We start from the raw sequence: 27550 nt of genomic DNA, 5'->3' as shown, positions 1-27550 counted from the left end.
TCTACATATGCTTTGTAAAATACAAAGTCTAACTACATATATCTTCTTAGTCGTATATCATATTTTACACATAAGTATTAAAATGTACTTAGTTGCAAATTTATCATACGGCCTGAACTGTTTGTCTATCACGTATATATAATTAAGGTAACAGTCGTTAAGCCATGTCGAAGGCCTCTCGGGCGGCTTGAACAACTTTGACACTAGGTTGACCACTAACCATACGACAAACAAACAAACAAACGTAAATATACCAATAACTAGGTCTTACATTGAATTACTAATTTGTATGAAGGTCATCATGATCATAGTGCCAATTAAGTTATTACAAGGTTGTAATTTTTTCCTTTCAGTATTAAACTCATCTAACTGTTTAATTAAGCTTTAAAAATAAATAAATGTCCAGAAATATCTGTCATTTAGCAACCCTGTTGTAGCTCCAATAGGTATTATCGATCTTAGCGTAATACCGCTTAAGGAAGATCTCGGTCAAAATGAAAACGTTACCTTTTCCCTGACTAACAGTTATTAATTTCAACATTACAAAAGCAAGCGATGCCTCACATTAATACCTATTTTAATTCGAATACAAATTCATTCAGTCATAATGACTAAGTCCCAAGAAAACGTACTGTTAAATAATTGTGTGTATAAGAGATGGCCCACTGTATCTGCTAATGATTTCAGTCGATAAGATAATTTGTTTTCTCTACTAATTTGAAAAACATCGTATATCTTCGTTTAGGCGACGTTAATATGTATTAGATCACGGATCAGTAAACAGCTGCCATTAGAAGAATTATTCGCACATTGATTTCATAACTTACATTAGGAGGCAGGAAATAAGCACAACGTAACTACTAACATACTCTACAAACCACAAAACGAAGGTATGTTATTCAAAATCTACTTATTTAACACCTGACCTCAATGATTGTCGCTCTACATTCACGCCTAAATGTTTAAACATTAAGGCCGTAACTATGAAAGGTAGTAATGACTGAACATATTAGAACTTGTCTGAATTAAGTAGAACGTGTCTCCAAATGTCTGAGGTGATTACTTTAAAGACCCCCCGTTAGCTGGCGGGATCGCGAAATCCGTAGACATTAGGACCAAACTGACATGATCCGGCTTCCTTATTTGATATAAGCAATGACCATTTCCTTACTGCCGTACGTTGCGGAGACTCCGAGTAATTTCAACTGAGAGCATTAAGACATTAAGAAACAGGGTGACAATGTTTACATTGACGGCTCTGTTTTAATGCTTTCCATCACGAACACGAAATAACAAAGTTTTGTTTATTCACCTCATTAATATTCTATTATAAGTTTTAGTTGTATCATTTCCGTGGTAATAACTTAATTATATAACAACATAACGTCGTCGTTGTATATTACTTTAGATTATTTTAAACAAAACTAGTTTAAGAGATTAGCTAAATAAAGCTTAGGATGAAAGCGTATTTTAAACATTATATCATACAACAGTCTCTTTTCAATATGTCATGTGTTTTAATTTCGTAGTATTGTAATAATCTAGAAAAATCCCTGTATGCAATCCATCATCGGTACGTCAACAGAAACAAAACGTCACACCGACACGTGTCGCAGTTTGCGCCGAACGAAACAAACACACGAAGAGCAAAAACGAACCGACGCGACGCGATTAAATATGATGGACGACCGATGGTAAATAACGAAACGACCTAACCGTTCCACTAACGATCCCGATACCAGCCATCGCATGTTTCATACAGGCTCAATTTTATTGAGCAGATAAGTGTTAAAATTACGTTCACAAAAAACACAACCGATGACAAACGCATTTCTTCTGATGACAAAGTTTTACAAAACTTCGCAAAGGAAGTTGTTCAATCGTATCAATCACTTTGTAATCGCTTCGTAAAAGCACCAATCGAAAGAAACAACGATGGAAGGGATCGAATAAACAAAAAAGCGTCGGAAATCGTCGCGACTGTATCACAATAGCACAAAGGAAAAGGAAGGGACGCTGGAACGAAAGAAAAACATGAAGGTGGAAACATCACGGAGAATATTTTTCTTCTCGACATTAAACTTCTTAATGAGGTTGGTAAAATAATTGCTGTAACACTAGGAAGGTACGTGGAATGGGTAGCATTAATTAAAAACAGCACCGCAGTCGAGGGGCTGCGGTCAGACGAAAATGTAACGTAAATAATAACACAAGGCCAACAGAGAGTAGAATGTATAAAATGTAAAAGGGCGGACGCTACTAAAACTTTTGGATCTCCCTTTCATAACTTTTTCGAGGAACCTTTTTTCGTACCATTATTTTATTATGCCTCATTTGACTAAAAGAAAGTCCGGACGAAGCGTCCGTGTTATATGTCGGTCCCTTCATTTAAAATATGTATGTGCATACGCCACACCACACCCAAATAACCCTAAAGTTGAGTTTGTGTCTACAAAGTGGATTGATTCACACAAATTGAATTCTGCACGAGGTCATTTACATAACACCATTTTATGTGACTCCGATCGTCGGTGTGTGTTTCAGAGTGTTCATGTCGCAGCAGTTTGTTTTACAACGAACAAGTTAGACGGACATTATATTTGGGTTTGATTAAGTAAAAGCTTGCGATAGGCTAAAGAGAGGATAATTCATAAGCGGACCGTTTCTCGTGGCGGCTTCTAAGATCCTTTATCTCAATCACTTCTGGGCGAGCTGGGCGAGGTGAACAACCTCGTCCCCGTCTGTCTTGAGCTTTTAGTTAAGATAAAAGTAACAGGCGTCGCTGTAAGCGGCACGGTACGACTGTATCCATCAAGTTTAGTCTCGCATTACGGTAACGAGCGCTGCGGGGGCAGCCGCCTTTGTTACGATCCCGGCTTCGACACTAGATGTTGTTTGCTGTTCAATTGTTATTGTTGAGTTTCTAATACAAAATAAGACAATAATTTGAAGAATTTCTTCAAGCGTTTCCTTCCTCACCTAAAGTACCTATTATATATTTTAGCAATTTGTATAAAATACCTGCGTTTATTTTATTAATGTATGCCAAGTAATTTAGTTTCACTAAACAATACAACTAGAGATTTTGTCTTTTAGATTTGATTCTTTCCGGTATTAATAAGTACCTAAAATTGATATAATGCTAAATATAATACATTGATATGCAATTATATCATTGAGTTAATTACAGGTCCAAGTCCAAAACGTTCCAGAAAACCTTGCATTCACTCCATTTTATTAGAAAACTCTATATTTTCTACTATAAAAGTCTTATTACCTTTATAATAAGTACCTAGATAAAACAGTCAGAATTCGCAAGTGTACAATTCGTTTTTACCGTCCTATTTTAGTGAAAGTCGTTAGCGGTGTGAAAACATAAAAAACACATACAAATGATCATTGCCACCGCAGTGTTTGTACTACCACATTTAGATCTAACTATTTTTTACAAAATGTATACACTCCAATTGTTAATTTTTATGGCAATAATTGTGCATAACAGGAAAGTGAATGAAATAGAAACAAAAACATCATGCCAGGAGGTATAATGTTACCATTATACATTTTGGTTAAATTAAGGGCAATGTTTAAAATAAATTGCAACTAGATATATTATGTTATTTACAATTTGATTGCAACCCTTTAACAAAATTTTAAAGACAGCAATATCCCAGCACCTCTACGTTGATACATGTAACGCCATCTATCGTCAACTCACGACACATACTGAAGAACGTGGCCTTAGTCACCTTGCTCTATTTAGGAGTTTACGTTGTATTTGGGACAATTTTTCATTAATATAGGCATATTCACATTTTAGGACTCCTAAGGGACAAATAAAAGAAGCATACGCCAACGGCTACGGATCCAACATCGTACAATTTCGGAAGCTCGTTAACAACTTTGTTTCGCACACTAAGTTAGGCTACGGCCTTTTTTCAACACATATTTTGTAACAAAAGCGTGGGAATGTTAGTCAAATATTTACATAACTCGGGGTAACGACATTTTTCTCGAGTAAGGATAATTTGTGTGAATTTTACAACAATAGAAAAACTGTCAACGATTAAGTGGTAATTTGTGGAAGAACCTTCCATGGTGTCGCCGTCACCTTCACATTATTTACAAGTGTGTTCAAGAACTGTGACACAGTTGCATGATTACGTTAGGAGTTTGATTACAACCTCTTTATGTTATAAGCCATTCGATTTTAATTGGATAGTAGAAATTTAATCCAACATGGTTGAATGTATTTCTAAATTTTCAAAACAAAAGAAGAACGTAGTACCTATATTAAGATTAAGTTGTGTACCGCAAATTAACGAAGCTTTTAACGTTAATATTAATGTGGTCCACACAAAGATATCGGGGTAAAGAAACAAGTCACCTAAGGTCGTTCGCTCTATGTCCTAAGTAACCCAATAGCGGTCAATTTATAAAGCTTCCACGAGTGGATCCAAGTAATGGCGTGCGGGATCAGGATTAGTAATTGCCGCAAATGACTAGCTTCCAGCGGACTTTAGAACAACAAACATGACACGACTCTGTGAGCCGAGAACGTTTTGTACTCATCACAAGGATGAAATTTATCAGAAAGGTTTTGATTTAACAACTGATACGTGTTTATATGATTATTTTTATTATTATTGCTCAAAGTGAGAATCAACTTTGGAGTCATTAATCCATTTCTGAACGAAAAAAGTAAGGCAATTTTAATGACTCATCAACATTGTTAAATTAAGTACCCGAAAAAAATACACCAAATATGACATCAACTAAAATTTCCAGTGATTCTTCTGAGATTGGGTATTTCCCAGGGTTATCACAATGAACAGTTTTTATCGTCAATTCTTTAAGAAGATAAGTATATTATATTACATTTTTGCTTATCATATTGGTATATGTGACTAAAGTTATATTTATATAAACATAAGAAACATAGTGTTTAGGACAACAAGCTTGTGCAATCATAGTTGCAAAATTAGAATGTTATGCTTGATAATCGCAACGGTGAGAATGTTAGTTTAAACCAAAACCAATTCGAAGGTAATCATGACGCAGCATTTTTTTAACCTTGTATTAACATAGTGCGACTTCTCACGTAATAAGAACTCATCATCATAGTTATGAAACTAATTCCTAAAGTAAAATTCTCTGTAAGAAACGTGTTATAAAACCTAATTTCTTGAGCCTACTTCTTCAAAACTTATATGAAGTTGTATTATAAATTAACTAGCTTGACAAAATATTAAATTATTCACGTTCCAGACTGTTTTTTATTCAGTTCTTTTCACGCAAAAGGTTTTAAGGACATCAGATATTCAAACGGAATAAATGAAACAATCATTTCTTTACAAAAAGCTCCACTTGAAAGCAACAGCAAAAGGGTACAAGGGGATAAACGAAGACCCTACATTTATTGGAGTTTACCCATGCATAATAAAGTCTATAAAGTCTATTGGCACTTCTTCGGCGCAGTAAATAGTAAAGGGGACGGACGTAAGTGAATCATTGGTGTGGTTTGAAAAATAAGGTCCCGAGGATCGACAGATAAAATTGCTTTAGCCAGATCGAGTAAAACGAATGGGCGAATTGAAAAAATGAGGTGATTCACGACTAGGACAGAAGTGCTTTTGCGAATCCTAAATGGAAAATTGCTATTTTGGGTTCGGTATAAATTGACCTGTCTAGTTCTACGTCTACGGGTTTAATTAACTATTCATCGTTTTCCTCACTATCTAAGTTGGACACAGGTTCCGTGCTAAAATTGCAATTCAATGCATGAAAAAAAATTGTGAGCATATTCAAAAAGATTTAAAATATAAATGTTAATAAAATTCGTATTTTAAAGACTTCATCTTTTCATCACTTTTTTATTTTAATATTCAGAATTGAAACATTTTAAAGCTATAAATGGACCTACCTACTTTTGTCAATATTGATAACAAACACGCGTCAGAACATTTAATATATATAACCCACGTCTATCTTCAGAACTTTATTCATCGTGTTCAGTCTAGCAGACATATTCATAGTATAAAAACATTTTAGGAAAAAAGCTATATGGTCATATTTTTTTTATTCAAAGTAGGTTTTTGGAGAAATGCCAAAATCTAATTTGAATACCTCTAGATTGTAAATTTCTTGCGGATATTTTAAAAATAAAGAACTTGTCAGACATTAACGGCGCACCGCTTTTAATAAAACTAGGTAATCAAATCAATTCCGAGTATTTCGGTTGTATAAAGGATACAGCGCACCGGTTGCAGCATCAATTTGCGGTCACCATTGTACTGCCCCGTCATCGAATTAACATTTTTATGTATATTTTAAACGAAACCGAACACCGCCAAGTGAAAGTACACCACAATACAGACAAGTTTAATTAAAGCTTGCAAAAAATAACACCTGGGTATATAATATATGTATTTTAAACATAAAGGCGCACTAGTGTTCAAGCATTGTGGCAAAAATATTCACGCGCGATATTTCGGTGAAAATAAAAGTAGAAACGGTTAAATAATGCATTGTTTTTTTTATCGTGCGTTAAACTTTTTAAACGGCTATTCAAATCCAATTCAAATGAAAGCATCACTTAAGTTTCTTGAATTCGAGATCTGATTCAAATTCGTGTTCCCAATGTCTGTGCATCGTCCTTTCACTTTCAAACAACATTCCTGAGAGAGGCATCAGCAGTAACGACTTTGAATGCTTAAAATTTAATGTAACATAATTTATTACGAGTGCTTAAAGAGTAATAACATCAATTTTAAACGTAATGACGGTTGAGCCAACTAGTTAAAGGAGCCGCACACTATCTTTATGTAAATTTTAAGCAAAACTTAATTTCGCTATGTTAGCTTCTGTTGGCAGATTTGATATGACTTTAACCTATGTGTGTTTCTAATAGGTTCCATGGTCACAATGGCCTGACAGGCCGACTCTTACTGGCTACGTTAGACCATAGTTGTTAAATAATAGTATTTTTGCAATAAATATAATTATTATTTCTATTTTTATTGCCTGTTAACATTTAACTGGTCATTCAGTTGAGTCATTTTATATTATTTAGGTACGCAATAATTATATGCCATCAAAAACATTCTGTAAAAACCTCAAGTCTCGCCGTAAAAAGTTGTAAGATCTATATAACACCAAGTCGATTAATCTATTTAGTCTCTACTTAAAGGACCTTCTGTCTTAAGTTATTACGTATGTTATTATCATGCCAATTAAAAAAAAATACCTTTAAAACAAATAGACCGACCTGGCCATCGCTAGATTTGATTATTAGTATGTATCACACTACACAGCACGACGAGAAGTTAATGCTCCTGATATGTTAATGGCGAATTTGTGTTTTCTTGCGATGACCAAGTCGATCTATTTGTTTTAAAGGTTTTTTTTTTTTAAATTGGCATGATAATAACATACGTAATAACTTAAGACAGAAGGTCCTTTAAGTAGAGACTAAATAGATTAATCGACTTGGTGTTATATAGATCTTACAACTTTTTACGGCGAGACTTGAGGTTTTTACAGAATGTTTTTGATGGCATCTCACTTCTTTTTGTAGAGCGAACATAAGTCCAATTTGTATGGAAAGACGTTTTTTTTTTCATAATTCAACATATTTTCCTATGGGAATGTTGTTCAGTTTCATGGGCTAAACACCCTTACCCACCCTATACCCCCTCCCGTTATGCCTCATATAGTAGGTACCTAATTACACCTATTTATTTTATTTTCTACAGTAATAATAATTCATTAACTGCAAATGTAACTTTGTAATCTTATACATTTATATGGGATTACAAAGTTATTGTTGCAGTTGGTGTATTTAGAAAACTGGACCGAAATTAGAAAATATTGAATTTTTCCCATGATTATAACACTAAACCCTATTTGTATTCTAAATTTTAAGCTTCTAAGTCTGCTAGAAGTACCTTAGACTTTTGATGATCGGTGAGTCAGTGAGTCAGTGAGTCAGTGAATCAGTGAGTGACAAAATTCAAAATTTTAACAAGTTGTCATTCTTAAACTACTGGTTCAAATTGACTGAAATTTTAAATATACCGTGTTTATACAATGAGTGATAAGTTGCTGAAAATCGAGGCTTCTTGTTTTATCCACAACGAAATTATAGGGGTGTCAAAAATAGTCCGAATTGCTTCGAGAAAAGGATGTTACGGCCGTGCCGCTTTTTTTTTGCTCGACTTGCGGGGGCACTTCCGTGCCCCCAGATTGAGGTAATTTCAGGGTTAGTGGTATACACAAGTCAATTATAGAAAATATTTTATCACAGCTTGAGAAAGTCCAATATTTCTTACAAATTCAACATTTTATAACAAAATCTGTAACGTAATACGATCATATTTCATCAAGGCTTCGCTGTAAGCGTCGTATAGTATTAAGCGAAGCTCCAAACAATCACTTAACTAATCTAATCTTAAGGTCTCAACAGCTAATAATCCCGACCAATCCTATAGCACTATCCATCGAGTCGGACGCTCAACAATGGCTCTGCATAATACGTTAACAGGCAGGTGGGACCTAAATTTGGTACAGGTACCCGATGTCCATTGCTTAGTACACGGCTGGTCCATTACTGCTATATGTGCATCATGAACTAATTAGGACACCGGCTGGGACAATGTACGGTGCTCTGGGACGCATTCACACCGCAGCCGACTCTGATTGAGTATTTTATTATGTAACAGGATCTCAGCTAATAACTTCGCGAATGATGACAGTTTACAATCCGCAATGCGTGCGCCGAAGTCTCGTGTTTGTTTTTATCGCTTGCCAATTGAGCATTTACACGCGATCGCAATAAAAGAAGTTGTTCGTTTAGTTCAACTAGTTCTGCCTGCGGCAACGTTCGCTCGTTTCGGGATACAACGGCAAATCGGTTTTACAACACGTAAAACAACACTAAAATCAGAGTTTAACGAATGTAGATGGTACTTTACACACAGATTCTCTTTTCAGTTAACTATTCTACCGGAATATGAAACCAATATTATAGTCCTTAGAAAACGTTCATAATTATATTGCCGGTATAAAATCAAATTAGAAAGGAAGCTACGTGCTTGAATTGAACTTTTAAAGTTTCATCTTATAGAGTTAAAAGGTAATTTTCGTGTCTTACTCCGATTCTATTTTACATTTACATGTTTGGAAATGTCTCAATAAGGTCAAACGTAAGCAGTTTTAATTTATATGAAAGTACTAACAATCAAGGGGCCTTATATTTGATTTCCTACTTGGGAAGATTAAGGTTGCCATCGTATAAAAACCGTTGAAATGATGAAGCTGGACTTATGGTGGGTAGTTGTAATGAAGTAAAGTAACACGTTTTTAAGGCTGTTCGTAGAGACAGCGACAGAGATCCTAACGGCAAGTCAACGATTTTCGTAGAGCACGGGATCATCAATCAAGTTTAGTCTCGCATTAACGTAATGACCGTCGGCCCAGGCGGATGTCGCCTTATTTTCCCTTTTTTCAGAGCTTCCTTCGAGGCAATTTCGTACACGATACTTTAGCACGGACGTTTCCGCCCTGATGGAAATCTATGAAGGATAAACCACTTGTATTATTTTTTAGAAATCTAACCATTTCGACACGGCTATCAATCTTCCCGCTATCTTGAAATGTTCCGAGGGAATTTATTTTCCTAGAGGCATTTAACAGGTACTCTTTACGGAGCTTAAATAGATTAAGATAGATAAAGCTGGGTAATGAAGGTAAGCTTCACAAACAGTTGTTTAAGTCCTCCACTAAGACCCGGACAACGAGTTTTAATTAAACAGAAATGCAACGGTTTTACACAAGACTACGTGATCGTTTGTATTGCAACGACAAAACACCAGATATAAATTGTTTACACAAATTAATGTCAGCGCACAGTAGAAATTTGTGGAAGTATTTTTGGAGTAAATTGCTGCCTAAATCAATAAGTAGATGACGCGTTAAAACCACGGAGCTCCCATATAAACGCACCCCAAGAAAGCGAGTCAAGAAGCTTCCACTAAATTCCTCCATGGAATGTGGATTCCGCCGATGCTTGGGCCATGTAATAAGCTTAGTTATAAAGATCATGTTCAAAACGTGGTTACGTAAAACTTTGGAATCAGAATTAAGGACCTGTTCAAAGGCAAAATTTTAATTGCGCTGGGTTACGTTACTACATATTGGAATTTTAGGCTTCTCTTGAAGAACTGATACCATAGTACAAGTCTGAGGCCATAAACATAAATTTAAAATTATGAAACTAAAATGCGAGATACTTACAACGTCAAAAGTACACCGCATATAGACTTTCTTAAATAAAAATCCCGTGAAACCTATCAAACCGTACATTTACGGACATGTTACTACAGAATAGAGAAGAAACATTCAGCTCACGCAACGCTTCCCTCACTAGCTTGATCTATGCATTGAAGGATGGGTAACACAATTTGCACCAAATTCGATTAGGGCGCGCTTCGTAGCCACAAGTGAGTGCGAGCGGACCGCTGTTACAGGGACCTCGCCCAACGCCCAGGTAAGCTTTATCTCTCGTGGGCCACCGACCATTTTCACTCGCAACGAGGAAATTTCAACCGGGAATTCATTGCATAATTTACAGCTATATTATAAATTAGGTTGACCCGGTCCCGAGGCGTATTTTAAACTGTTAGGCCAAGAGCACTGTTTGTTAAAGACCAATTTGTGAGTTTTAAGTTAAGCCGGTGAGGAAAGATTGTTCATAATGCGCCGTTGTAAAGCTTCATATTATTATTATTTTATGGTGAGCATACACATTACAGGCAGGAAATTTAATATTAATAATTTCTGCGTTACGACTGTAGTTAATAAATTGTTACATTAATGATCGTAATGAAAATTGGAGTGAGGATGACAGGCGACCCTTATTGTTATTATATTACGACGAAGACAAATACACGTAGCAAACATTACCTCAAGAGGATTTTAAGCTCACGAGAATATGAAGACAGTCTTGTGTTGACGTGAATGTACATTGTATGATAAATAACCCTCATTGTAATGCCGATGTGCGCCGTAAATTAAGGTAAGTACCTTAGTACAGAACTAAATTAGAGTGTATTGAACAGCGTGTCAAGCTTAAAATTCAGATCTATGTAGACAGACAAACAGTATCAAACACAACCACAATTTGTAATTACGGTAGTCACGCGCTAACAAACAAACAAGCGGCGCGGTCGCAATACATTACGCCGATAATTATGGATTAGCCGACTGAAACAACTCTAATGTATTTTGGTAATATTAATGTCGGCATTAAATCATGAATCAAAACTGTCGTGGCTCGGATTACGTGGCACCATGACGCCCGGCACATGTTATACAAGATAACAACGAGTGTCGTCAAAATGTGCATTCAACAGCGGTACAACCAAATATATTGTATATGAAACGTATTATAAATACATAAATAAAAAAGTCGTTTACGTAAATGACACACGTTCAGCTGAAAACACAATGGCGTAACGTTATCCGTCGAAAAACAAACCGAATCGCGAATAAAAAAGGCGAACCGCGTGCGTTGTCACACATAACGTATTATTTATTCGAAATCCGCCATACGTCATATTGCAGATACAGAAAAAGTGACACACACACAAGAAGGCAACACTGGTAACTCGTTTTGCTGTCACTGGTGACACATTTCCGAAAACCGGGACATGACCAGTCATGCACAGTTATGCAACCGACAAAATCATGCACACAAGTTTAAAATTGTTATCGACACTGCGCTGTCTACTCCGTAGATATGAAAATCAACAACAGCAAATATGGAATTTAGCAATATTGGAATGTGGACAAGCCTCAAAAGGAATTGTGTGAAGGCAACCAAGCTTCAGTTTTCCTACCATTGTTTACTATGCAATTGACAAATTGGAAAGTTGGAGAAGTATAAACTATATCCTTCTAAATTAATTGGTGTGTAATATTCTAATTACAGTCTACACCACAATAAGGACAATGCAAGGTATAGGCACATTTTTCTGCAGTTTTCCTTTAAAAGAAAAGTTTTACCTAAATATATGCTTACGCTATACAAATAATGGTAAGGACAGAAACCTGGTGTAAGTATCAGTGTGATGTATAGTAACAATGTTAGCCACTTCATAACATTGTATAACACATAATGTGATGTGCAAGCCAAAACTCAGTTAGGCAGCACGGCGGCGGCGGTTATATCAAAGTGTGCTGGTGCTGCTTTTATTGCAGTAGTCGGCTGCAGCTGTTATTCCTCTAACAGAGTGCGCTTGATTTAGTACAAGGACTTGCGCGCAACGTAATGTCCTCGCATTGTCGTTGCGCTAATTCAGATGGATTTATACCAGTGGAGCGTAGCGAAGTGCAGCCAACCGTTAGCGTTAATGTCTTGTGTTAATAAAAACGCACAACCATACCTACATTGGTTTGCAGAGCCTGAAATATTCATGTCGCTTAGATTTAATGGCCCAACACTTGATAGATCGCTTGTAATCCGGAACATATTCGACAGTCAAATATAAATTTTATTTTTATAATTCATGGTGACATATTTTGAACGATGAAAAGGGAACGTCCAATTTTATGGCGGAATCCGATTTGATTTTGCTTTGGGTCGCGCATTCGCGTATTGATACCGGGACGCGCACAATTGTGTCACAAAACAATCGGATAATAACTTATGCGCATGACTACTACTAAATCGCTTAAAATAAAACGATACTGATACCGATGCGCAGCATAGGTATCCTCGTTCAGTCCAATAAAGCGTTTGCATTATTCAAAAGGCCGGATGAATTTCGCAAGCTACGAGCAGAGTTTAATTTCACTCGTAATTCACCCATGACCAGCGAGAGATAGCCATTGGAAATATAAATTCATTACTTAATTTTTGTGTACCCAAATCCGTATGTATGTCACGTGCATTGCAACGGACATTAATTGATAAAAGCCCGTTCGTTACGAAAATATAAACCTAGTTTATGTTTAGATAAATCAACAGTCAGATTTCACACGTACCTATTATGCTTCGGAGATTTCTCGGATGTAGTTCATTCAGTATAACATAACCGTCTACCTTGGCTCACGTGAGCAATAAAATCGAAGTAACGCTTTCACCAAGCTTAAAATTCACAACTTATTCAAGAACATTATCATCACACCATCACATAAAATTTGCGTAAGTTGCTAATTTCACTATGGTTGCCCAACGCCTCTTAACAACCGGGCTGATTAACGCGTACGATCTCGTTCAAACACTCGCTTACGCAACGTGCATCCCCAACTAATTCACAACTGTTATTGTCTAATGTCAAATACTGCCTGTTTGTGTTTACGATACCCTCGTTAAGACACAGTTACACTTAATGTTAACAGCACGACGTGTCATACGTATCATTACGTACGGCTGTCCTGAACACCGCCACAGTACCTACTGAACTGTAATCATGATTTTATGACGCCAATCACAAAACTTATTTCGCAAGTAAGATTTACAAAAGCCAATAAGTTTTGCAACAAAGTACGTTGGTGCTAAATTTGTCGGTGCATCCGCCACTCCTTTTTCTTCTTCAAAAACAATTGTGTGATGTCAAGTTACATAAAACCAAGAAAATAAACCTTAAATTAAAAATCCAAGAGTTGTCCGTTGTTGCACAACACAAGCAGCGAAAGAGAAATGCATCCGTTCTAATTGCATTTCTCGAAGAAAAATGGCGTACATTTCTTTGTCGAGGTGCCATTGAGAGCGCAAGATCGCGGGCGGGGGTGGTCCAATTGACATTGAGCGATTGAAGCCGCCCGCGCCGGTCGGGCGCTCGTCCGAGCGTGAATTATTGACTGGAAACTGGCATGTTTTAGACAGCTTCCCCTACATACAAGCGACTACACACGACATAGGGAGAATATATTTCCGGCCTCGAGTACCAGCCTAATTGTACTAACTTCACACAATTCCAGTACAAACAAAATATGGCTCGCTTTTAGAACGACCTTTTGATTTGTATTCACATGAGTGAACTCCTGGATCGGTCGGCTTGGTAATTTCAATTAAGTAGGTGTCTCATTTGTCAGACACGGGAATGAGACACGTTTGAAACAGAATCCAGACGACCCATCTCAACACAATGAAGGTAAGATTCAAAAGGGGCGACCTCTCTAACAAGGTGTCAGCTACCTGACACTATTGTGTGATATCCTGCTTTGAAGGACGAATATTCACGTCCCAATAAATGGAATGTAATAGACGTACAAGGCTAGCGGCTCAAAAGGTCCCGAGCCTAAAGGGATCTATTTATTCGACACTGGTATTGTAAATTGCAAGATTGTACACTATTATCTTAGGAAAATCTGTTCTAAATCAAACACTCAATCCAAAAAGATGTATCAGTATATGTAATCCTTAACGGTCTCTACTTATATTATACCCTTAAACGTATTAAGACTCAATAAGTGATTTCACTAGTGTACTGGTTTTTCTTTTGTACCTAACGCCAAGTCTGTACTTTGGAGCGGTCACTAATTCAATTACGGGCTATTATTAAATCGACTAACGAATAAAAGACGTAACACATTTAACTAGATCACAGCAACTCGTCGTATTACTGGGCCTAAAGTAGAATTAATTTAAAAGGTAATTTTGGTCAATGTTAACAACATAGCCTTAAACGGTACCTTGTATTCTGATGTAATAAAAACAAAACAATAAATTATTTACTAACTAACGCTTGGTACAAGGAATGATAGCTGATATCGTGAAAATAACGAATTGCTACTGATAAGTCAGTATTATAAATTTTCAATTCCTAACGTGGGAATTGAATAGTGGTATATCACTACTTATTTCAAAAATATAAGCGTATAAAAATTAAATATCTTGGAGATCCAACACAAAATCTGACCTTACATAATTTGAAATAAAGCTGTTCCTAAATATTTTACAGCATTGAAAGCTCCAATGCTAAACTTATACTATTTTCTTGAATTAAACTTAGTATTGTAGTACAAAAGTATTAAAGTTTGTTCAAATAATACAAATGAAAACTGTGCAAATAGAATTATACGCAAGACATTAGTTAGTTAGACGAAATGGCAACCTTTGCGCCCTCGAGCGTCTCTGATGGCATAATTAAAATTTGAACGTTCAAACTATTTGTATTTAAACTTGCATGGAGGCACAAGTTAAATCGTGACCCGTCTCAAATACCAACAATGTATTGCAAAGTCCTCGTGTACAATAAATTTGATTGCTTATAGTTTCAAACGAACTACGACCCAAACGTTTCATGTGAAAATTTATTGACATTTCAGTTCGCTAAACTATATAAAAGGTTGTTAATGTATTGTAAAAGCTATGTAACTCTTACGATGACTTTAATTTTCTTTACATAATTATTTACTTACGACAAGTAGCCATAACTTCTACCTATATTAGATGTGGTGAAGCAAGTTTCTGACAAAGTAATGGCCTCAATACAAAAAGCCTCTGCATGGAGACAAATAGCAGAGAGATGATTGAAGACACTCATATAAAACTTATTACAATAGTGTTGGCATATTTTTATTGGCTATTGTTGATGGAAAATATATATCGTAACTATAACATTAATACAGTACCGTAGCAAATGATTATACGTTAGCAATAGGTCATGGTAATAAATACAATTATTATAATTGTTTCGCCTTTCTATGACGATTGCACTCTTAGAAAACCATAAAGTAAATCCACCGTGTAAAATAAATAAGATGAATATAATTACAATATTACACGAAAATATTCCATGCTATGGGGTTTAACAGTTTTATAGCAATCTTATTGTATGGCTGTATCATTATTTTGAATTCAAGAATATTTCAAAAATTTTGAGATGCAATGAGGACTTCAGTCATCTATTTTTTTTAATAGACAAGAATATTGAATCAACGAACGAGAGCGATTGCGGTGCGAAAGAGTAAATAGCAAAACATCGTTGATGGTTAGATCACTTATGGATTAATATTCACTTGCAATAAATTACAAAACTCAATGACAGATCATCAATAAATAATGATCAGTCATTATGGCCGCACTAAAATGATTAAAAATGGAAAGTAATAAAAGTATGTTTCTTAATTGCGAAATTATTCCTGAGAAATTAAAAAACAAACATTTATACCCTCTAACACAACCAAGTTTTTAATACACCAAATTAGTAAGCAATCATACCCGTCACTTATCAACAAGGAACTAAATAACCTTTTTTCAAAAACGCGCAAAAAAATGTTTATGGATAATATAGTTAAGTACATTTATTGCGTCAATTAGTTTGTTTTACGCAAGACCACTTCACACAATACATACATCCGATCTCAGCTGGAGAAGCGGTGGCCAGAACAAACTAACCAAGAGTGTATAACACGAGCGGTTTCACAAGTCTACATTCACCCTTTCCACTATTCAAAGTTGTGGTCTCCGTCTTATCCATTGGTAAGAAAACGAAATGTCCAAAACAAACACCATTTGTAAGCTTATAAGATAACGCTAACAGGCCTTTGTAGTATAGTGAAAGTGAATGGCCGGCCAGATTCGGTCGGACTCTCGATTTCGCATGGCTCGAGGTCTCGTGCCAACTATTAAGGCAGTGCGTGTTTCTTATTTAGCAACATGACGTGTGAGACGAACGATAAATTAAACTTAAAGAAATTTATCTTCTAGCATAATATTATGCATAAGTTTATATGATGCCTTTCGGAATACTGCAGCTCTACCTAAGAAATTGAATTTACGCCATACTTATCCAATGGATCAGAGCAAGATTTATCAAAGACTGACTACATTGTAGTAAGCCAATGCCATGTCGTAATAAGCTAAATCTAAGAATTTAGCTTATTTAAAAATGCTTTTATTATTTGGAGTTCAATTATCGATGCCGTCCAGTACACTGGCGTAAGCACATACGCAAGGGAGTCTATACACATATACACTTTACACACATCTATACTAGATAACTAGTAAAGATTAACAGTGTTAGAATACTTACGTTAAATTATAATCCAGTATCTGTTGATTCAGGAACCAGTACTTTATCCAATGTAAAGGGTCCACTAAGCACAATCACTGTCTGAGTGGCACTCGTTAACTTTTCACATCTCACCACAAAACACCACTGTATAATCGAAAGTGTTTTTTCTATAACCTTAACTAGAAATAAATGAGTCGATCAAACTGGTTCTTATTAGTATTCTCCTACCGTTCACACTACTTATGGAAATCGAATTTGAAATTATAATCATCTATCGACACCATCGATATCGTGTTAATCGTGCATTGATTTTTTATTTTAAAGTCGTTATAGCTACGTACCTAATGGCACAAACGGTAATGTTTATACATACATAATGTAATGAAGCAGTCTACGCAATAAATATATTCATAAAATTAATTAAACCGAGATATGCCAAGTAATCATTCGGCATCAACGCGTGAGGATTTAATGGAATTAACACGTCCAGGAAATATAAAGCTATGTGACGTCAGTGAGTCAGCACGGGCTTAAGTTACGGTCACGGCGGCAACTCGGCAAATGCAAATTATGTCACGTATAGTGAAATTATACAACACTTTATGTCAACACGTAAACTCGTATAACCAACAGATTTTGCTTCAGTTCGATTATGGTAATTTTTGCAAGCGCATCGGTATAAGAACGGAACGGAGCATTTTTACATGTACGTTTTTGCATCCGAACCTAGTTTGTTGCAAATAAAAGAATTCCTCGCATACCACTGTTCGTAATTCGATGCTATGACGCTGTCGCAATGATTTCGCTTTTTATTTTAGTTTAAATTACAAACATGTCGGACCGAAAAAGCAGTTTTACGTTCTGTTAGGAATAAACACAGCTTCATCAGTTCTTGTGTCTACTATGAAGAAACCGACATTCGAAAACCAAATACTCTTAATAATGTATTTCAATGCCTTCTAATGAATAGATGGAACATTTAAATAGAAAATTATAGGAAATTTATTACTAGTAATATTTCACAGAATCACGTTAGCTCCGGTTGTCGATTGAATTGAACCAATCCTTTGAACGGTTCATGGAGTATATCGAACATAAAGAGCCGTACATTTTTATAGTAATAAAAGACCTAATGCAATAGGGAAACAATAATAGAAAAGCAATTCGATTGAAGGCACTGAGGAGCGTTCGCGGCGTTACATCGCGAGACCTCTCGAACGCCGAGGTAGAGGCGACTTTTTCCACAGAGCCAATTGACTTTCTATTTTATTGTGTTGGCGCTAACGCGACATTGATGGCGGCACTTATTGCACTTCCCGCGACTTTTTATTCGAGCCCGGTGCCCGACGGAATTGGCCGCAACTTCGTCCGGCGAAATTGAACGCCGATCTGCGGTGACAACTCTGACGTCTAATACTTTACCATCCATGAAATAAGTCGACTTTATACCACGACGTTTTATACGTACCTGAAACAAAAATAAATAAAAATTATTAAGTATTCGAGTGGTGAAAACCTGATAACGTTAACAGCTGCCGTTGGAAAACGTAATAGCGGATAACGTTTACGAGCATAATTCACTTTATTGCCAATAATTGTAACGATCATATTGAAATGAGATTCACCCTACACGCGAACGTTGAGATTGAATCTAAACAAACAAATCAACGCGGAATGACCGTATTGTATATTCAAATAGCGAGTGAATAGGTCGATGGGCTGGCCGCCGAGCCCTCGGTCCGGTAGAGTTGGGACATGGCGTTCGACAGTTAATGCGTTTAATCTAAAAACAAACAGAGCACAAATATTGTCGTGAACGTTTTGACAAGCATCATCAATAAGCTTATGATCGAGCCTTTATAATATAAAGAGCTGCAGAAAAGATTCCCTCTACATATAAGTCTAATACGATATGATCGGATTAACTCACAAGCATTTTATTCCTACAACTATATACAGGGTGTACCAAAACTCAACGATAATCCGGGACAGGATGAAAGGCCAAGTCATACCGGTTATAGGAAAAATAAAAAATAAATTCCATATCACTTAGTTCAGCAATAATAGACACTTTTCAAAAAAGTTGAAATTCCACACCCTTGGTCGCATTTTCAAGTCCTGTGATCACCAATGTCACAATTTCGCTGTGTTTTTTTGAATTTCGTTATCTTAATTAAGTACGCTATTAATCGTATAACAAATTAATGCACAAAACATTGTTAATTTAATAAAAAAAGTTAAGTTTTAGTGAGTCATCTTTCTCAAAAATATCGTTAGTCAACTTTGACGCTTCATACTAAAAAAAAATGTACTACACTACCCTTGGCAAGTTATTTCAAAAGTTGGCGCATTTAATCAAGATTTCAAAATGGTATAACACTTGCCACTTTTCTTGTCATTAAAAATGTTATTTTTATTTGAACGAAGAGTATCCTCGCAAATGGATCGGACGCAGTGGTACAATTTTATGGCATCCTCGTTCCCGCGATCTAAATCCAGTAGATATTTTTTACTGGGAATGCATAAAAGAAAAAGTTTATTCGAAATCAATACAAAACTATCAGAATTTCGCCAGAAAATTGACACAGCGTCAGAAGAAATAAATGCTAGAAATTTGGCTTGGCTGGTGAAAAAATCTTTTGTACGCCGTTGCAGATACTGTATTCGTGCCAGAGGAAAGCAATTATTTTTAGTAAAGAGGTAATTGAGTCAGTCCATAACAAATATTTAATGTAATAAACATAATAGGTTATAATAATTAAAAAAAAAAACAATGAACGAACCATCGATCTTATTTAATTATTCTCCTTAAACTAAAGTAATTCGGAATTGTCTTCCTCTAGCATGAATTCAGGCTCTGCAACGCCTTACAAGAGACCTTTGCACCAGTCAATCAAAATTCATTGCATTTATTTCCTCTGACGCTGTGTCAATTTTCTGGCTAAGTTCTGATAGATTTTGTATTGATTTCGAATAAACTTTTTCTTTTATGCATTCCCAGTAAAAAATATCTACTGGATTTAGATCGCGGGAACGAGGATGCCATAAAATTGTACCCCTGCGTCCGATCCATTTGCGAGGATACTCTTCGTTCAAATAAAAATAACATTTTTAATGGCAAGAAAAGTGGCAAGTGTTATACCATTTTGAAATCTTGATTAAATGCGCCAACTTTTGAAATAACTTGCCAAGGGTAGTGTAGTACATTTTTTTTCAGTATGAAGCGTCAAAGTTGACTAACGATATTTTTGAGAAAGATGACTCACTAAAACTTAACTTTTTTTATTAAATTAACAATGTTTTGTGCATTAATTTGTTACACGATTAATAGCGTACTTAATTAAGATCACGAAATTCAAAAAAACACAGCGAAATTGTGACATTGGTGATCACAGGACTTGAAAATGCGACCAAGGGTGTGGAATTTCAACTTTTTTGAAAAGTGTCTATTATTGCCGAACTAAGTGATATGGATTTTTTTTTTTATTTTTCCTATAACCGGTATGACTTGGCCTTTCATCCTGTCTCGGATTATCGTTGAGTTTTGGGACACCCTGTATAAACAAAAAGACTACTATACTTTAGTACGCTTAGTTAAAAAATAATACTAAAGAGCTGTAGAGCTGAAGTAAAAACTGGGTGAAATTTGTAAAATTTTGGAAAGTTGGAAGCAGCTTTGTTTTCAGTGGAGCTCATTAATATTCACTGAAATGACTTTCTCGTAGCGGGCAGCAGATAATAGGCTACATTCGCGCTACACTAGCAGGCCAAGGCTGAATTAAAAATGCTATACATGCATTCAACATAGTAACGACAAAGCAGACAACATAAACCTTGAACTGGGTTTATGAATAATTGCCGTTGACGTAAAGCTTACTTGGATCACGAGGACGTGACATCATAGGCGAAACGATTTTAAATATTTACGAACTCCTGGAAATAATGCTTAGACACTTGATAAAGTTATAATAAAGTAGAAAAAGGTACGTTCATACAATTAAAATCTAAAGCCACAACCGGCACTATTTATAGCATCAATACGAAGGTTACACAATTACGTACACGATATGGAAATTTTATACTTGTTACTGAGCCAAACAAACTTGCAAGGTTTGCAGCCGCAAATGTAAATAACAGAAGCTAACAGCATTAAATCTTCCACAGTATTGGAAAGTACGTAGACCACTATTAGAGAATATCTACATTTGATAACGTCACTCTAGTTTAACTCTAATAAACTATGGGACAGTAGATATAACCGACATTTCAGTTACGAAGTTGTGAAATCAAGTTACAATCACAGATACTTGATGTCAAAGTTTGTTACATCGTTATAATTAATGCCACTGAATTATTGTCTGTCACAAACTTCACTCGCGACATTCGCAGGTGAAGATAATACGTTTATTATAAACTATCTATAACTAAATCACAGCTATACAAATAAGTAACATATTCATCAGCATAGTACCTACACAGAATGAGTTTTGCAAAACGTTCAAAAAGTATTAAATTAGTTTATGCAAAACAACAAACGTCGATGTTCACAAAAATGTTTTCATTTGTATAATAAAAACGTCTCCAATCATAAATGTAAATTTTTACACAACCGCAAATATGTATCCATCGGATCGTTTATTCATCAATATATTTATGCATCATCAATGATATTTATTCATGGGTTTTATAGGCTAGTTGCGAGTAATGCAGGGTCGACCGGATCGCATCGAAATGCAAGAGCAATATGGCGCGCGTTGCGACCTCATTCAAGTTACTAATTAAATACATAATAATATTTAATCAAAACAGCACAATAGTCGATTGAAATCACAGTTGAGTAAGTATGCCTGTGTGAATAGCGATGCGCGTGCCTCGGGACTACAGCAAAAACCGCAACTACACTCATTACTGCTAAATCAACGAGCTTGCTTTAAACCATTATAGTGCACAATTGTGATTTTACGTGAAATGCCTCACCGCAACTATATCTAACCATCGTCCGTCAAGATAAAATTCCATCAAGTTAAAACAAATAACACCAAAGCGACAACTGTTAACCCTTCGTCATTTATTTATATGTAGGATTGCTGTATTGTCCAGACCTTTCATGTTTTATGCAAGAAGACGTTTTAAATTGTACATTGCACGTAATATGAACAAAAAATATTTTTACGGACAGCTTCATTGACTCGACATACCGTATGAATAAAGGAAATTAATGAATGAGTCTTTATTTACAAGCATTCATGAGCTGCGATGAATGAAACTCTGTCGGTGAATCAACTCATACTATTTTATATTGATTGTAGTCGTGTTACTATGAACAAATGAACAACAATAGATATTGCTTGTAGTCGATATGTAATAGATCAACAGTCTACACCGCATGTAAGACACAAACAGTCTTGCAAACATTAGAGCCAATAGTTAATTTTCAAGCGAGACCCCTCTGGGCCGTATATCAACAGTAGTTCATGAACATCAAATTGGATTAAGGCCGCAATCTAACTAGTCAGAACTCTGATCACAAGTTACTGCGGCCGGGGGCCGTGCGTTCGAATCAAGTTCCCGTTTCGTCGCACATATTCCAAGAACTAATGGTTAAATTGCCCTCCAAAGGTCATCTACAGAATTGGTGGGTCTACTCTCATTATACAAAACGCTATGTTCCGGATGAAAGTTTGAAACATTCTGTGAATGATAATGTCGTAATCTTAGAAACGTTTAACGTAATGGTGACGATGAAAGTAAGTACGCCCTTTGTTGACAATAGTTGACATGCCAGATAACATGTTGATATGGCTTACTGACCCAGTCACCTTAATAACTAAGTGATAGACCTTCGATCTGTTACTCTCATTAAAACGATTATTTGTTCAATACGTACAGAAAGTTTTAAACAAATTGAACACAAGTATGAAAGGCTGCCGTTAACTGCACAGCCATCTAGACTTATTCCGAAGAATACACGCTGTCAGTACGTCAAAAACTTTTTAAAATGTCCTGATGTTTCCGTAGGAAGTGCGGTGCAAAGTTTATCTGTTTATTTATAGACAGGCGGTACATGAGTTCATTACTGTGTTGTGTAGCTCACACTACAAGGGGAGATATGGTACAGGAACCGGGCGCTGGTCCAGGCTTCTGTGCCAATTCATGAGTCAGGTTTTGCAGCATAGAAGTTATCGCTTCGTTAAACAGCTGCGCTGCGATGTATTGATGTGAAACTTCCGTGTATCACTATGATCAGTAATAATGTATGTAAGCGTATATTTTAATCAAGATAGATAAATGTATTGTACATAATAGACAGAAGACGCTATCAATTTCGCTATTACGCGTCTGAGATTATTAGTATGTATTGGAATTAGTTCAGCGATTGTACAGACTTTACATTCGAAAGTTACGAAATTTATTAACTAAACATCCAGTAGATATAGTACATATAACGTCTAGTACGGGTTTCAAGTTTCGCAAGTTGCTTGTTAGTCGTTATGTAAGTATAATAAATAGTGTGCTGTCAAAATAAGTACTAATTCGTATCTAAATCTAAAGTGAATGTTTTTTTAGGTGGGTATTGCAAAGTGGTAAGTGCGTTATGCAACACTACAAGCTAAAGACTTCGTGATAAACCAAAGAAAAAATATAAATATTTTGAAAAAGACGTAGGTAATTGCTTAACAATGAAGAGGAATTATAAATGCATAAGATTAGCGTTTACGCAACCGAAACGTAAATAATGTAAGATAATTGGTCGTAAATACTTAGTTGGAAAGTGTAGAGATTACTCCATCCATAAAAATAAATTAATTAACTTAGTCCATTAATTTTATTATCCTCCTTTAGAACCCAATATTTTTGGACCCAAATATTGTTAGGTACCTTCCACTCATAATTTGCAGATTAGTTCACACACTCAATAAATCATTCAAATACATTTCTACAATTGATTGTTAACATCCCAAATTAGTGGTAATCCCGTATTACTGATCCATTTGGCAAAGACCGGCCTCTACTTAGTATAATACCACCTCACGCGATCAGAACTTAAAGCAATTTGTATTTTAACAGATTATGAAGTTTGTAGGAGCCCCAGTGGCAAGAGGATTACCAGTTCGATAAAGTAAACACACGCAAATCGTACCGACTGAAGTAAGGCACTAGGGTAACATCACTAAGTGATTTTACTATCGATTGAACGTCGCACTTCTTAAGTAACACGGATGTAGGACGCGTAACATCTTTACCCTTCATTATTTAATGTTTTTCCCTACATAATATATGATAACGTTTGAAGATTATGTAATAGCATCTAAATTGTGTAAACAACGTATCGTATTATAGGCTAATAGACGAATGTTGTTATTTAGTAGTTTTATTTTGTCTCTAACCATTATTACATTTCACAGCATCATTTTGGTTTGTCCACGCGTCACAAAGTTCATCGCCACGCAACTCATGTGAACACTTTATGATAATAACATTAACATACGGTCGCCATACGATAGCCCATAAAACTGCCTCAACACACAAAGCCTGATCAAACTTTATGCGACCATTCACGTCCGGGTGTGACGGACGAGCTCAAAACGACCAGAACTGATTGACAATGAAACAATTTTGATACAATAGACCACACATGGTTATCATACACACAACAAGTTAACATGTGCCTTTTAAGCGCTGATAGTCCAGCAAGGTGGTGACTAATTACGTCGTCACTATGACAATCATTTGCATTGCCTGTACTAAGATAATGCTTACATGAATAATTTCCTTTAGACGTGGTCTGCATTTTAATCTACGAGGTCTTCTTAATGTAGGCGACTTTAATAATTTATCCTGCCGTGTGGTAGAAAATAAATAAGGTCAGCTTAGATACGGTACGGACTACTTTGGGCTTCTATTAAAAAAATCACCTGCATTGTAATAGAATACCTTAAAGCACCATAAGATTTTAATTTGTTTTCATTTTGTTACTTGGTCATTATGATTATGTTGAAAAAAAAAATGGGAGTTTATATTATAAAGCAATTAATATTATAAAGAATATAAACGATCCGTTAGAGATGGATGGTAGAACACATGATAGCGCAGACCAGGCGTTTGACAATTTGGTATTATGAATCACTGCAGTTGTCAGATTCAGCAAGTATGTGAGCATGTGAATGGCACTATTAGTGATGAGACCGTTTAATGACGGGCCGGACTGACGGCGCCACTCAATCAGGGCTCGTAATTGGGACTTGGCACAGAGCGCCTTTTACGATCAAATCGTTCAGGGGCCGGCTGTTCGGTGTTCACTATCTATCGATTTTCCCGCCTAATCGCAGTTTGATATGACGTCAACTGACGTTTCGTATTTACATACGGGCCACTAACGAACGGTAATACCAACTATCGCTTGAATACATTAATTAGTTGGCAGGAATACTATTAAAGCAGATTTAGAAGGCAATTATACCTGTTTTTGATCACCCTTCCCGAGTTTTACTGTAGATTACAATTGCTGAAAATGTTCAGTAAATAAATTTTGTTTTATTATACTTTGAGATTGGGTGGGTATATTTCAACTGTAAAGTCTTGTAGTAAAATTGCCATTACAACATTTTTATAAGTACTTATTAAGCTGTAACTTGAATTTTATAGTCATCGTAATCTCTATAATTAAAAATAATGATAGTCGTTTAGAGCCCTTACAAATTTACGAAGTTATAATTGTGATTTAATGCCAAGATACGTGATTAAACGTAATTAAGAATAGAGAATAATAATTTATTAACTACAAGCGCTAAGTAATGGTTAATCGAGGTGTATAATAAAATAAGCGCTAAATAAGTCACATCTCTATGATATAACTACAAAACGTTTACAACTAATATATTGATTACAATAAGTAACAATAATACTTTAAAATAATTACATTGCAAGCATGATTACAGTAATCATGTTTGTAATTTCTGATATCGAACTATTCACTTCCATACGTGTTAGAAAGTAAGACTTGAAGGACGTCAAATGCCAATGGATTCTGAGTCATCTCGAGGTAATAGGAAACAGGAATCGTTTCAAACGCAATCACTTCAATATGAAATGAAACCCACAAATACGATACAGAAATAATCAATACAGATACGAATCAATTGTTTTGAATGCAGTAAATTGATTGTATTTGCTTTCGTTAGAACTGGATAGGAACAAATTCACGTAACATTTGCAAGTTGATGAACAGCGAACACAAAAGCCAACAAAATACAAAAACTTGGAAACATTTCGAATAACAATGGATTCTGTTGGCGTACTGAAAGGCAGTACATACGATAAAATGTTACTCTCTATATTATTTTTTTATTTTGGTTTTCACTTCCTGCTTCAGCTAAGTGATAACAGACAACTGCGAAAAACCATTACAACAATGGACTGACCATCCTGTACACTAATTAAATGTAATTTTTTAAATAAATTTAAATTCATTAGGTAGCACAAAACCAGACAATTATTTTCTTAACGACTATCATAAGTGTCAATATTTGACCTAAATGAATAAATGATTTGATTTTAATTTTGACGGAAGTTCAACAGAGTTAAAACTAAAAAGTTCGCAATAACTACTACAAGCAATACCAAAATACCCATCTTGAACATTCCCGTACAGAATAGATATCCGATAACGCGAACGAAATCAATCTCCATACATTTCACCGTTGAGCGAATGATAAAGGGGAATGAGAGCAAACGATTCCTTACAATGGCACCCGCTATGTAATTGCTGTATGGTACAATGCATTGTCATAATACAATTGGCGTCTATTGCCAATATTCTTGGAAGTCGACTTATTAATATCTTGCAGTTGGATGAATCTCTTGTGTCCAAGCTGTCTAATGCAATAGACCTCTAGTTCCGATGGAGCTGCTTTATTGCTATTATGTTCGCGAACTAGCACTACAGCACTACACTGTCTTTGTGTGTAATGTAATAATACAAGTAAGTACTTTAGCTTGCCTGTACACTTATTGTTATCGAAAAAACCGTATGTTCAGAATATCATACTCTTAAAAATAAGTATTTTCGGCAGTTTTCTAAAATCAAGAGAATAGATTTCGAGTTTACTGCAAACAAAACTAACACTCCAATAATATTTAGTGGGATTACTTAGTGAATCTCGGTACATTATCTGTGTAAACAATTTACGTAAGCAAATATCCGGTTCATCAAAACACTAACGTGTTCGGTGAAACAATTATTTCGTTCCAATACCTACAAAAATTGGTGTAGAAAGTTGTGAATTACGTGACGTCATATTTTGTCACAGATTTCAAAAAGAATAAAAACGGATACTGTTATTATGGAACATTCATTGTGATTGTTGATATAAAAAAAAATGTTTAGTGAATTTTGTATCACAATTTTTTGCTAAGCAAATATTTACGTAGAACTTTTGCACTGAGTAAGCTTCATCGGACAATTTATTTAATTGTACAGAAAACAAATCAAACTAGCTTTACCTTATAACAGAGTAGGCCGAAGT

At 35.6% G+C, this 27550-nt stretch overlaps 1 protein-coding gene across 3 annotated transcripts in view; it reads right to left on the bottom strand.

Moving 5' to 3' along the window:
- Window positions 1-27550, bottom strand: part of LOC142978938 (furin-like protease 2) — a 196662-nt gene that overhangs the window by 135877 nt on the left and 33235 nt on the right. Inside the window, exon 1 of one of the 3 annotated variants that reach the window (XM_076123583.1) lies at window positions 13045-13433. The exons of the other annotated variants lie outside the window; for them this stretch is intronic. The gene's annotated coding sequence lies outside the window, so the exon portion shown is untranslated. Of the gene's footprint in view, window positions 1-13044; window positions 13434-27550 lie in introns of those variants that run through there. 3 annotated transcript variants of the gene reach the window in all.

The sequence above is a fragment of the Anticarsia gemmatalis genome, chromosome 15 (assembly GCF_050436995.1).
Source record: "Anticarsia gemmatalis isolate Benzon Research Colony breed Stoneville strain chromosome 15, ilAntGemm2 primary, whole genome shotgun sequence".
Classification (NCBI taxonomy): Eukaryota; Metazoa; Arthropoda; class Insecta; order Lepidoptera; family Erebidae; genus Anticarsia; species Anticarsia gemmatalis.
The sequence above is the reverse complement of the archived record's forward strand: the minus strand, read 5'-3'. Positions and strand labels throughout refer to the sequence as shown.